At 41.3% G+C, this 12,912-nt stretch overlaps 1 long non-coding RNA gene across 1 annotated transcript; it reads right to left on the reverse strand.

Annotated features, from left to right (window-relative positions):
* Positions 1 to 1,357: 1,357 nt before the first annotated feature.
* On the reverse strand, positions 1,358 to 3,535 carry LOC310660719. Its single transcript, XR_014503623.1, has 3 exons — positions 2,989 to 3,535; positions 1,969 to 2,342; positions 1,358 to 1,609 (listed from the first exon to the last, which is right to left on the reverse strand). It is a non-coding gene; the product is annotated as an uncharacterized lncRNA (long non-coding RNA).
* Positions 3,536 to 12,912: the final 9,377 nt, after the last annotated feature.

A 12,912-nucleotide genomic window follows, 5' to 3' on the forward strand; every position in this document is an offset into this window, starting at 1 on the left:
TTGTGTGACTCCTATTGTGAAAAAAATGAAAGAAAATTCTGGTTTAAACCAGGTGAGAGAGGGTTAGACAAAAGCATAAGCACAGCGTCATTCCTGTTAGAAACTTGACAGAAATTATAGTTGTGGCTTTCATGAATACCGTGAAAATTGGTTTGAAAGACTAATGAGAAGAGGTGGTTTGTGAGGGGAGGTCCCCTGTGCTCTACAGCAGCCATCAGGGCAGCATGGGTGGGTCTGTGGGGCTGACCTAGAGGGGACAGGAGAGGGACAAGGCAGCAGGCAGCTCAGCACAGTGGAGACACAGCAATGGGCACCATTGGGTCTCCTGGCATTGTGCCCACACCACGTTAAGCAGCGGCAAGCAGGGTTGGGAAGCCTGGTCAGCAATGAAGCCCAGCTCCTGCTACTATTAATGGGCGATCATTTCTCAAGTTGTGACATGCCATAGTTCTCATGAGGAACTAAAGGGTGTGAGGAATTTGACCTCACCCAAGTCCTCGAAGGAAGGCAGGGAGCGATGCGATGCTCCTTGACACGTGGGCGGAAGTTGTAGGCAGCCGTCTCCTCGCATAGTTGGGTGCCTCCTTCATTCCTAACTCATCTGCATCCATCCCAAGAGATGTGGCTTTCATAAAAAGAGAGCTCAGGGAGATGAAAGAAAAGGCAAGCGCAGGCAAAATTCATGAATTGAACAGCCCACCCTATTAAGTCAACGACTTTGCTCTGACGCACTAATGTTGTACATGACAAAGGTACCAATGTGACTACTTTCGTTTTTTTCAGTGGCTTGACTGATGAGCACCAGTGACAGAAGGATATAAACCATAAACCAGAAGGATATAAATTTCAAACCTGGTATTTTCAGATTCCATAGGATTTCCTCCATTAAATGGCTAATGGTTTCTAACAACGTAAGTAACAGCAACTTAAATGGTGACTACATGGACACCAATAAATTAGACAGTGACTCTGGCAACCTTCTTCCTTCCTTCCTTCCTTCCTTCCTTCCTTCCTTCCTTCCTTCTTTCCTTCCTTCTCACATATCTGTAAGACAGAGTTGTTCCGCCTGGCCTTTGGCTTGGAGCCAATTTGATTCCCTCCCTCCCTCTCTTTTTTCTTTTCCTTCTCCTCCTGCGATGAGGCTACATTTTAATATTTTAATGTTCCATTATTTTAATGTATTTTATTTTTGTTTTTAAGTTGTAATCATTCATCTTGTTTTTATTATTGCTTGTAAGCCGCTCTGAGCCCGGCCTTGGCTGGGGAGGGTGGGGTATAAATAAAAATTATTATTATTATTATTATTATTATTATTATTATTATTATTATTATCTGTCCCCATTCATGGACAAATCATTGGGAAATGGGTTTAATGTTTGATGTTTTATTGTGCTTTTAATATTCTGTTGGGAGCCACCCAGAGAGGCTGGGGAAACCCAGCCAGATGGGCGGGATATACATAAAAAAATTATTACTATTATTATTATTATTACAAAGTTTAACAGCGGACACATAAGTGGATGAAGAACTTTTCCATCCCTTCCAGCTTGCCACCCTGAAGTCCATCTTCCCAAGTACTCTCTGCCCAGCTTGCAGAGTTGGAGTCTGTCTGGGGATAAATTAAATAAAGGCAATGGACTTGCACACACTTTAAAATACGACATTACAACTCCCACCCCAGCATTTTCAGGGCAATTGGGGACTATGAACGAGCAGAACAAGAGGTTGATGCAGCAATTAGTTTCACAGTTGACAGTGAAATATCTGCTCTAAATCTTTCCAATGACATTCTATCCATAAGAACGTTCTGGAGGACTGTGGAGCACTGGTACATTGTTGGCCCAAATTAGATTCATGACTCTTGTGCCCAGAGCAGTCTTGAGGTATAGCTTTAATTTCTAAGGTCATCCACTAGAACAAACTCAATTAAGTAAGCAGGGCACTTGCATGATCAGAAACTCAACTTACCTATTCATCTTTTGTTGCCTTCTCCTTAAAATACCATATCTAGTTCTGTAGAGATTCCTATATTTTTTCCACTCTGAGCTGCATTCTGTAGTTTTCTCTTGCAAAAGCAATGTCATGCCAAAGAATGGTCCGGTGATTCAGAGATTGCATCTCAAACTTTCTGTTTGAGATATTGTTATTCAGTGTATTTATTGCTATCTTTGTGTATTACTACCTGTAGATAATAGAGATGCATTTTCTTGGCCCACTCAGATATATTTTCAATATATCTCAAAGCGAAGGCACTCTATCCATGAGAAGGTCAACTGAAGACTGTGTGACCCAACTGTTGCTTGACATTTTTTTATTTAATAGGCTCTTTCTGTAGACCTTTTCTGTAACATTTTTGATAGAGAAGTCATGGTCAGACAATAGAGAAGTCCTCCCAGAAAACAGAAAGCAAGGTATACTGACATAATGAATTTTAAATTACTCATGTTCATAGTGATTGAAAAACCTATATTTATATTTTCATTTCAGATCCTTACCACTCATTGCGTTCTGTTTAACTGCTTTTGCGTCATTCCAGTGCCCAGTCCGCTAACCAGACCCAAGCATTGTTCCCCCAAAATACCTAATTTACCGTTTATACAGAAAACCTATGATAAAACTTAATGATTTTTAGTCTCCTACCTATCTTAACCTGCACAAAATGATAGCATTGAATGTAAAATATTAACCAGAGTAAATTGAACTACAGTGGTATCTTGGTTCTCAAACCTAATCCATTCTGGAAGTCCGTTCCAAAACCAAAGCATTCCAAAACCAAGGCAAGCTTTTCCATAGAAGGTAATGCAAAATGGATTAATGCATTCCAGACTTTTTTTAAAAAAAAACCCTAAAACAGCAGTTTAACATGAATTTTACTATCTAATGAGACCATTGATCCATAAAATAAAAGCAATAATCAATGTACTGTACTCTAAAATGACTAAGACAGTATGGAAGATGATAAAATTTAAAATTATTATTTTTTCTTACCTGCACTGATGATAGTCATTGTTTGGATGGGGGACTTCTATCCATTTATGCAGTCACACAATCAATCAGTAGCTGAACTGGGCTCCACACAGTCACAAAAACAAATGAAGGGAAAAAGCCCCAAAAACAAAAACACAAAATAAATAGTAAAAACAAAAGTGCCAAACTTAATCCATTCTGGAAGTCCATTTGACTTCTGAAATGTTCAAAAACCAAGGCCCAGCTTCTGACTGGTGCAGGCGCCCTGGAAACAATAGACGACAACAGCATCAGACGTTTGGCTTCTGAAAAATGTTTGAAAACCGGAACACTTACTTCTGGGTTTTCGGCGTTTGAGAACCAAGGCGTTTGAGAACCATGGTACCACTGTACAGTGATCTGCCATTTTGTGCAGCTGCTAGTGATCCGTCAGTACAAAGCTTGCTGGACCCACACTCCAAGGTGGTGGTAGGTGATGGTATCTTTCCCTTGGAGAAAAAAGATTCCCCATCCATGATAAGCCTAGTGATTTAGCTATCCTTCATCCATTAAACCACCCCACCTACTTCTCACAATGCCTTATGAGGAACGGCTAAGGGAGCTGGGCATGTTTAGCCTGGAGAAGAGGAGGTTAAGGGGTGATATGATAGCCATGTTCAAATATATAAAAGGATGTCACATAGAGGAGGGAGAAAGGTTGTTTTCTGTTGCTCCAGAGAAGCGGACACGGAGCAATGGATCCAAACTACAAGAAAGAAGATTCCACCTAAACATTAGGAAGAACTTCCTGACAGTAAGAGCTGTTAGACAGTGGAATTTGCTGCCAAGGAGTGTGGTGCAGTCTCCTTCTTTGGAGGTCTTTAAGCAGAAGCTTGACAACCATATGTCAGGAGTGCTCTGATGGTGTTTCCTGCTTGGCAGGGGATTGGACTCGATGGCCCTTGTGGTCTCTTCCAACTCTATGATTCTATGATTCTATGATTCACAATGTCCTCCTTCTTCCCCCATCCTCTTCCTCTGCTGCGGTAACCATCGTCTCCTGGATGACTCTACAAACACCAAGCACCAGCACTGCCAACTGTAACCTTCCCTGCTCTCTGTTGACCATTGTTAGGTCATAGATATACTTCTAGCCCAGCATCAGCCAATCACGCTGTTCAATGAGCATTCTAAACCCACCTGCACCAATTGAAACAGTCCAACCAACCGTTCTTTTGCATACTGAGAATTTTAACCCTTCTTCACAGATTTTGGTTCAGACCCAAGTGACAGTTAAACTGACTTTCAGCAGACCAGGCAGAGATCTTCCTACATCAAATACATTACAATGTACGCTACAATCGAGAGAAGACATGGCACAACGCCCATTAAAACCTGATTCAGATAAATAGGCCTCCTTTGCAGTCCCCTGTGCGACTGAGTTAAAATGATTCAACAGCATATCCCTCTCTTTTGGGAATGTAATTCTTTGAGCAGCGTAGGAAACCTTGACGGATAAAATGAGCTTTCATTGAGGAATGCCCAGGAAAATGCAAAGGAATGTAAAGGAAGACACAAAAGACCAGCTGAACAGAGAATCCAAGTCCGCCAAAATGCATTTACTTACCATGTATACAGAAAACCTACGATAAAATACTACATTCTGAGTCAGATATAGCATATTAGCATAGTTACCTATCTAACCTCTCCAACAAAATGACTAAAATTTTGAACTAACGTACACTATACCTATAGAAATAAAACAAAAAATCAAATCCTACCTGTGAATGTAATTCACTTAATTCATTCTGGAGGTCCGTTCTTAACCTGAAACTGTTCTTAACCTGAGGTACAACTTTAGCTGAGGTACATCCCACTGCCGCCTGGCCGCTGGAGCACAATTTCTGTTCTCATCCTGAGGTAAAGTTCTTAACCCGAGGTACTATTTTGGGGTTAGTAGAGTCTGTAACCTGAAGCGTCTGTAACCCGAGGTATCACTGTAATTAACCAATTCAGATTAAGTGAATAGTGGACATATTCCAAAGCCACAAAATATGTTCCTCAGCTATCAAGTGGCTGTTAGGAATGATTACCAAAGGCTGTTCCACATGAGGAGCAGCAACTGAGATGGCATCAGAACAGTGTTGAGCAACCATCATTGTGACCTCAGAGGTATTATGCATGCATTTAATTAAGGGTATATAAGCCTACAACAGTCTGCTAGGCAGCTTGGAGACATCAAATAAAATCACTGACATAGATCGTATTTTTGGTTGACTTGGCTTTAGTTGTCTCCAGAGCCAAAGCAAGAGAGGCAGGGGTTAAGTAGCTCACCCCAACAGAGGTGATCTGAAGAGGTAGGAGGTGGAATTAGCACTTTACAGGACAGGCCTGAAATGGGCCCCTCAATATGACCAAAGGCTGAGCTTCAAAACCCAAACTGAGACTGACTCCAAGTAATTCCAGCTGACCTAATTGCTGTGGAAGCCTCTAAAGAGCGATGAGCCAACAAGACAAGGGGTGAGAGGTGGTAGGAAGAGGCCGGATCTGCTTTGAAGCCAAGCTGTAAGCTAAGCACATTCATTCTTGGCAACTCATTTCCACAGCTGCTGCTCATAGCGATCACTGGCTGTTGCCCAGACCCCATTTCTGTATAGCTGTTCGTTGTAGTCTTCAGACCCTTTCCATGCTTTTTATTTGCAACAACAATCTTTTCACCAGTTCAATCTTTTTCTTTTCTTTATATATATATATATGATTTTCAGTTTTATACATTTCAATAATTTTACTATCATTTTAACATTTCCAAACTTGACTTCCTTCCCCTTCTTTCTGTGGTTCCTTAACCTTATTTCTTATATTTTCATAGAATCATAGAATCATAGAATCATAGAATCATAGAGTTGGAAGAGACCACAAGGGTCATCGAGTCCAACCCCCTGCCAAGCAGGAAACACCATCAGAGCACTCCTGACATATGGTTGTCAAGCCTCTGCTTAAAGACCTCCAAAGAAGGAGACTCCACCACACTCCTTGGCAGCAAATTCCACTGTCGAACAGCTCTTACTGTCAGGAAGTTCTTCCTAATGTTTAGGTGGAATCTTCTTTCTTGTAGTTTGTATCCATTGCTCCGTGTCCGCTTCTCTGGAGCAGCAGAAAACAACCTTTCTCCCTCCTCTATGTGACATCCTTTGATATATTTGAACATGGCTATCATATCCCCCCTTAACCTCCTCTTCTCCAGGCTAAACATGCCCAGCTCCCTTAGCCGATCCTCATAAGGCATTGTTTCCAGGCCTTTGACCATTTTGGTTGCCCTCCTCTGTACACGTTCTAGTTTGTCAGTGTCCTTCTTGAACTGTGGTGCCCAGAACTGGACACAGTACTCCAGGTGAGGTCTGACCAGAGCAGAATACAGTGGCACTATAACTTCCCTTGATCTAGATGCTATACTCCTATTGATGCAGCCCAGAATTGCATTGGCTTTTTTAGCTGCCGCGTCACACTGTTGGCTCATGTTAAGTTTGTGGTCAACCAAGACTCCTAGATCCTTTTCACATGTACTGCTCTCAAGCCAGGTGTCACCCATCTTGTATTTGTGCCTCTCATTTTTTTTGCCCTAGTGCAATACTTTACATTTCTCCCTGTTAAAATTCATCTTGTTTGTTTTGGCCCAGTTCTCTAATCTGTCAAGGTCGTTTTGAAGTGTGATCCTGTCTTCTGGGGTGTTAGCCACCCCTCCCAGTTTGGTGTCATCTGCAAATTTGATCAGGATGCCCTTGAGTCCATCATCCAAGTCGTTGATAAAGATGTTGAATAAGACCGGGCCCAAGACAGAACCCTGTGGCACCCCACTAGTCACTCTTCTCCAGGATGAAGAGGAACCATTGATGAGCACCCTTTGGGTCCGGTCAGTCAGCCAGTTACAAATCCACTGAGTGGTAGCATAGTCAAGACCGCATTTTACCAGCTTCTTTACAAGAATATCATGGGGCACCTTGTCAAATGCCTTGCTGAAATCAAGGTAGACTACATCCACTGCGTTCCCTTCATCTACCAGGCTTGTAATTCTGTCAAAAAATGAGATCAGGTTAGTCTGACATGACTTATTTTTCAGAAATCCATGCTGACTATTGGTGATCACAGCATTCCTTTCTAGGTGCTCACAGATTGTTTGCTTAATGATCTGCTCCAGAATCTTCCCTGGTATTGATGTTAGACTGACTGGGCGGTAATTATTTGGGTCCTCTCTTTTCCCCTTTTTGAAAATAGGGACAACATTTGCCCTCCTCCAGTCTGCCGGGACTTCGCCTGTTCTCCAGGAATTCTCAAAGATGACTGCCAGTGGTTCTGAGATCACATCTGCCAGTTCTTTTAATACTCTTGGATGCAGTTCATCTGGCCCTGGAGACTTGAATACATCTAAACTAGCCAAGTATTCTTGTACTATCTCCTTAGTTACTCTGGGCTGTGTTTCCTCTGCTGAATCATTTCCTCCAAATTCTTCAGGTCGGGCATTGTTTTCTTTATCGGAGAAGACTGAGGCAAAGAAGGCATTGAGGAGTTCAGCCCTTTCTGTGTCCCCTGTTTGCATTTCACCATCTTCTCCTCTGAGTGACCCCACTGTTTCTTTGTTCTTCCTTTTGCTACGAACATACCCATAGAAGCCTTTTTTGTTGCTTTTAACCTCTCTAGCAAGCCTGAGTTCATTCTGTGCTTTAGCTTTTCTGACTTTGTGTCTACACGTGCTGGCTATTTGTTTGAATTCCTCTTTGGTGGTTTCCCCCCTTTTCCATTTTTTGTACACATCCTTTTTTAATCTTAACTCAGTTAAAAGTTCTTTAGATAGCCACCCTGGCTTCTTTAGGCACCTTCCATGTTTCCGTCTCATTGGTATTGCCTGAAGTTGTGCTTTTACTATCTCCCTCTTAACAAACTCCCAGCCATCATGAACTCCCTTTCCTTTTAGTATTACTGTCCATGGGATCTCACCCAGCACTTCCCTAAGTTTTATGAAGTCGGCTTTCTTAAAGTCAAGAAATTGAGTCCTAGTATGCTTGGCTGCTCCTTTCCGTTGTATAGTAAACTTCAGAAGAGCATGATCACTTGCGCCTAATGATCCTTCCACTTCTACCCCATTAACCAGGTCATCGACATTGGTTAGGACCAGATCTAAAATGGCTGTTCCTCTTGTTGCTTCTCCCACTTTCTGGACAATGAAGTTGTCTGCAAGGCCAGTGAGGAATCTGTTTGACCTTATGCTCTTGGCTGAGTTTGACATCCAACAAATATCTGGGTAATTGAAGTCCCCCATTACTACTATCTCCCTTCCTTTTGCATGCTTGGCCATCTGTTCCAGGAAGGCATCATCTATGTCCTCCGTTTGGCTTGGGGATCTATAGTAAACTCCCACAATGAGGTCACTATTATTCTTCTCTCCCTTAATTTTGACCCAAATGCTCTCACTTTGGCTTTGAGGTTCTAAATCTTGGATCTCTTCACAGGTATACACATCCCTGACATATAACGCCACTCCTCCTCCTTTCTTGTCTGGTCTGTTTCTCTGAAATAGATTTTATCCCTCCATTTTTACATTCCAATCGTGGGACTTATCCCACCAGGTTTCAGTGATGCCTATTATGTCATATTTAGTTTGCTCTACCAAGAGCTCAAGCTCATCTTGTTTATTTCCCATGCTTTGTGCATTAGTGTACAGACATTGAAGTCCATTAGTCATTCCCCCGTGTCTCTTATTTAAGGATTTTTTCCTCCCACCACTAGGTCTGCTTGCTGTTTGCTCCATTTGGTCTATGACATTTGGATGATCATCTTCATCAATTAATAGACTCCTACCTTCAGGAGCACTGTCTCCCTCCCCCGCATTAGTCAGTTTAAAGCCCTCCTGATGAGGTTTCTTAGTTTTTTGGCAAAAACATTCCTCCCAACCGTTGTGAGGTGCAGCCCATCGCTTGCCAGAAGTCCATCCTCAAGAAACTGCAGTCCGTGATCTAAGAATCCAAACCGTTCCTGTTTACACCATTTGCGAAGCCAGCTGTTTACTTCCACTATTTTCCTCTCTCTCCCTGGGCCCCGTCGTTCAACTGGGAGGACAGATGAGATGACGATTTGTGCATTTAATTGCTTCAATTTCCTGCCCAGAGCCTCGTAGTCTCTTTTGATCTTCTGGAGGCTATTGCTTGCAGTGTCATTGGTTCCCACATGAACCAAGAGGAAGGGGTATTTGTCAGTGGGTTTTATGATTCCTTGCAGTCGTTCAGTTACATCTTGGATCTTGGCCCCGGGGAGACAGCACACTTCCCGAGACATCTTGTCAGGCCCACAGATCACTGCTTCTGTTCCCCTCAGTAAGGAATCCCCTATCACCACTACACGCCTTCTCTTAGGTTTGGTCAGGGTTCTTCCGTGAGCGGTCCTGCATATCCAAATTCACCTAATTTGCTCATTTATTCATCTGCTTTAAATATATACTCTTATAAAACTTTAGGTTATTACAATAATCCTGCCAATGTTCTTATCTGTTTACAGTTTGTAAATATTCAATAAACCATTTCCATTCTTTTATTTTAAAATTTTTTAATCTTGATTTCTTATTTTTCCAGTAAGTTTCGCCATTTCTGCATTTCTGTGTTCCGTTGCGCCAGAAGCGGTTTAGTCATGCTGGCCACATGATCCGGAAAGCTGTCTGTGGTCAAACGCCGGCTCCCTCGGCCTGAAAAGCGAGATGAGCGCTGCAACCCCATAATAGCCTTTGACTGGACTTAACCATCCAGGGGTCCTTTACCTTTTTACCTTTCAGGTTAACCTCTCTCAAAGGGTAGATGTTTTGTCACATTCATGTAGAGAAAGAGGAAGGTGCACATAACGATTCAGCTGTTTGTTCACTGATTTTCTCAACAGTACCTCTTCTAGTAAAGTGGTTTATTAGGAGAAAGTAGACCGAGAGAAACCCCGATGGCTGGCCGCGTGTTTACACCTGAACCTCAGAATATTCTTCCTTAAAGGAGAATTTAATGAAAATGATTTACCGGTGGTACATAACACCAGTCAAGCTGGCAAAAATCTGTCATTTACCCGATAATAGATGTTGGAAATGTAAAGATACTGAAGGCACTTTCTTCCACCTTTGGTGGACGTGCCCAAGGATTAAGACCTTCTGGGAGATGATATATAATGAAATGAAAAAGGTATTTAAATATACCTTCTTGAAGAAGCCAGAGGCCTTTCTCCTGGGCATGGTCGGCCAATTGGTGTCAAGGAAGGATAGAACCTTTTTTATGTACGCCACAACAGCAGCAAGAATACTCATTGCAAAGTATTGGAAGACACAAGATTTACCCACCCGGGAAGAATGGCAGATGAAGCTGATGGACTATATGGAAATGGTGGAAATGACTGGCAGAATCCGAGACCAGGGAGAAGAGTCGATGGAAGAAGATTGGGAAAAAATTAAAGTATATTTACAGAAATATTGCAAAATTAATGAATGTTAGAAGAATGCTGGAATGAAGCTATATGGTTTTAGCAGAAATGTTATAAAGAATTAAGTAAAAACTGATTGTTAATGGGCTAAAGTGGAAAATTTAAAGTTAGATTGAGTTAAGATAAATTATAGAACAAAAATTGAGAAAGAGGGAAAGGATTTGCTGAATTAGCATTTAAACTAGAATACAAAAAAGGGAGGTGTGAGGAAGTCGAGGAAACAAGTAAATGAAAGATAAGGATATGGAATTTGGATGTGTTTTTAAATGTTTTGGGTTTTTTTATGCTGTTTTGATGTATTGTTCTTTTTCTGTTTCTTTTTTTCTTATTTTTGATGTATTGTTCTTTTTCTGTTTCTTTTTTTCTTATTGTTGATGTATTGTTTGTTAAATTTTTCATTGTTTCTTTTTTCTTTTATACTTTTTTCTGTAACTATAAAACTTTTAATAAATATCTTTTTTTAAAAAAGAATATTTTTTCTTAGACGCATGATTGACAAGCGTTTCCATTCCCTGTGGAGAAAATGCTATGCATGTAGACACAGCCCATTTCAGACTGGTGCTGATCACATGTCAGCCAGGAGGTGTGGCCAATATACACATCAGGATCTAGTGGGTGTTGCTGGCCTTGCTAGATTAGGGAAGTTTTTAATGTTTGATGTTTTTTTCTGCTTTTAATCTGTTGGGAGCCACCCAGAGTGGCTGGGGAAACCTAGCCGGATGGGCAGGGTATAAATAATAAATTATTATTGTTGTTGTTGTTTTATGTATTCAATGTACTCATGTACCATATATCGGACTAGAGCTACTACTATTGCATCTTACGAATGTTTCCCTTCACCTCCCACCCCCCCACTTGAATGCAGAGAAGATGGGTGACTGGCCAAGTTTTAAAATGCAACTACAGTGATACCTCTAGTTACAAACTTAATTCGTTCTGGAGGTCCGTGCTTAACCTGAAACTGTTCTTAACTAGAGACGTGCTTTCACTCACGGGGCCTCTTGCTGCTGCTGTGCCACCAGCACACAATTTCCGTTCTCATCCTGGGGCAAAGTTCTCAACTCGAGGTAACTCTTCCAGGTTAGCGAAGTTTGTAACCTGAAGCATTTGTAACCTGAGGCGCCACTGTACCTGGGTTTTGAAATGTGAAGACCGGTAGAAGACTTTGGTTATAAATTCACATACTGTTCCACTGCATGAAGTAACACAGTAAAATGAAGATGTCAGCTGTTAATAACTAAAACACAGGAACTGCCTTCTGGAGCTATACATTGAATAGCTGTGTCTTCATCTTCTCGTATCAAAGGGTTGGAATTATTATATGATAGGGGATGTTTAATGCAACCTCTAATCTTGTCAAAAAGTAAAGCTTCAAAGCAGCTTTCCTATGGAAAAAAAGAAACCATATAAACCAATTTACTCTTTGCAAATTATATTTTCAAGCACCTGCACATAACTCCCACTCACAGCAGAACTAATAATTCATTTCTATTTTAAAACCACAAACTATGAATACACTTTATACTCAATAAGATGGTGAATTATCTCAGATTTCTGTTTCCCAGCTCCACCTGCAAGTTAACTGAGGACACATCTACATTGCCCTCTTGGATTAAGGGGAGGGAACTGGGTGCAATTAAAGATGCAAAGTTCAGAAAACCACACCACACCTGAGCTCAATTCACATTAATGCTTGCCTGTCTGCACTAGAGATAAGAAAATTGGGAGTGGAGCCCAATGACTGCAAAGCCTTTGCAGATGATCCAAATCTCACACAATCAATTAATAATACTTACATTTTCTTTCTTTACGTCAGGATCGAGATAGGAAGTGCTTCTGTTGCAGGGATATTGCATTTCCCCAGCACTCAAACAGCAATAATTTCTGGCTTGGAAAACATAATTTTCCCCAGCAGACACATTCACAGCAGTCACAAGTCCCATATAGAATGTGGCTGCATGAACGTAACAGAAAAAGAGGCAACTTGTCGCCAAGTGATCAACATGCATATACATTAAAAGTTCACATATTATGGAGTTCTTGTGAAGGATTGTCACCAAAGATTTGCCTCAAAGGAACAATGTATTATTGTGCATGGATCCATGTCTATGCCATCCAAAAAAATAAAAAGGGCCTCTCTCTCTTGGAGTATCCTCTACAATTTTATATGATTACACAAAGAGAGGCAATAAATATGGGTTGCACATTCTGCGTCTTTCACAATAGTTCAGAAATGGGGCTCTTTTGTTTCATTGTGTTCTTCATCTCTGCTTTTATCTAAAGATAGTATTGTTGTGGGAAGGGGGAGGACACTCAGAGACCAAAATAAATTGGCAATTCTGCAGCATGGGCTGTTGTGAAAGAGTAACAGCATCATGCATGAATGGTGCTAGATTCTGGCCTGGTTCCAGGTCCAGTTTTGTTTCTTGTTAAATGTGGTGTAAACAATAAGTGTTGATACAAAAG

The sequence above is a fragment of the Podarcis tiliguerta genome, assembly GCF_965153285.1.
Source record: "Podarcis tiliguerta genome assembly, chromosome: 12".
Taxonomy (NCBI): Eukaryota; Metazoa; Chordata; class Lepidosauria; order Squamata; family Lacertidae; genus Podarcis; species Podarcis tiliguerta.